Source organism: Alligator mississippiensis, chromosome 2, assembly GCF_030867095.1.
Source record: "Alligator mississippiensis isolate rAllMis1 chromosome 2, rAllMis1, whole genome shotgun sequence".
In the NCBI taxonomy this organism is placed as follows: Eukaryota; Metazoa; Chordata; order Crocodylia; family Alligatoridae; genus Alligator; species Alligator mississippiensis.
In genome coordinates, this window is record NC_081825.1 from 174236455 (window position 1) to 174237663 (window position 1209).

General features: G+C 41.5%; 1 pseudogene; it reads left to right on the forward strand.

The window, feature by feature from the left end:
• On the forward strand, positions 1-954 carry LOC102572460 (olfactory receptor 5AP2-like; annotated as a pseudogene).
• Positions 955-1209: the final 255 nt, after the last annotated feature.

The following is a 1209-nucleotide window of genomic DNA, read 5'->3' on the forward strand; positions in this document are numbered from 1 at the left end:
ATGGTGATGGGAAATCTGACTGAAGTGACAGAGTTCATCCTCCTTGGTTTCACAGACAACCACCAGCTACAAATCCTCCTCTTTGTGATGATTTTGGGGATGTATACTCTAAGCCTGGTAGCAAATCTTGGCATGATCACGCTCATCAGCATTGAGTCTCAGCTACACACCCCCATGTATTTTTTCCTTCGTAACCTGTCCTTTGTAGATCTCACTTATTCTACTGTTATTGCACCTAAAACACTAATGAATTTCTTAGCTGCAAGAAAAGTCATCTCATTCGCTGGCTGCATTGCACAATTCTTTCATTCAGTCTGTATCAATACTGAGGTTTTGATTCTGGCTGTGATGGCATATGATCGATTCGTAGCTATATGCAGACCACTACTTTATACACTCATTATGTCCAGGAAAGTCTGTTTTCAGCTTGTGATTGGGTCATATTCCTGTGCTTGTGCCTATGCCATTGTGCACACAGGTTCTTTGTTTAGTGTGTCTTTTTGTGGCCCTAATGTCATCAATCACTTTTTCTGTGACATCCCTCCACTCCAGAAACTCTCCTGCTCTCATTCTCACTTCCGTGACATGGTACATTTTGTCTTTGCTGCTGTCGCTGGATTAAGTACTGTTCTAATCATTTTTGTATCCTATTTGTGTATTATTTTTGCCATCCTGCAGATCCGCTCTGCCAAGGGCAGGCACAAAGCTTTCTCCACATGTGCCTCCCATCTGACAACTGTCTCCATGTTGTATGGGACACTGTTCTTTATGTATGTATGACCTATAACTAGCAAGTCAGCAGACCAGGACAAACTGTTAGCTGTGTTCTATACCCTGGTAATCCCAATGCTTAATCCCCTGATCTACAGCCTCAGAAACAAGGAGGTCAAAAATGCCCTGAAAAAGATATTACATCAGAAAACAAGTTCTCATTTAATTCAACTGAAAGGATGAATTGGGAGAGGGGGTGAAAGGGTAATTATTGAAATTTAGAATACATGGTTAAAACCTCAACATTTTCCATAGGATAGTTATTAAATATTCAAGTGATGAAGTGGAATGTTTAATCTGATTGGCTGCTTGCATGCAAAGAGCATGTCAAAGATTGCACAAGAAGTCTCCAGGTAGGCTATTTGGGTGGGATACGTAAGTCACTGCTTCCAAGTTCTCAGCTCTCCTGCCTGTCCTTAATCCAGGTGCCACAGAGAA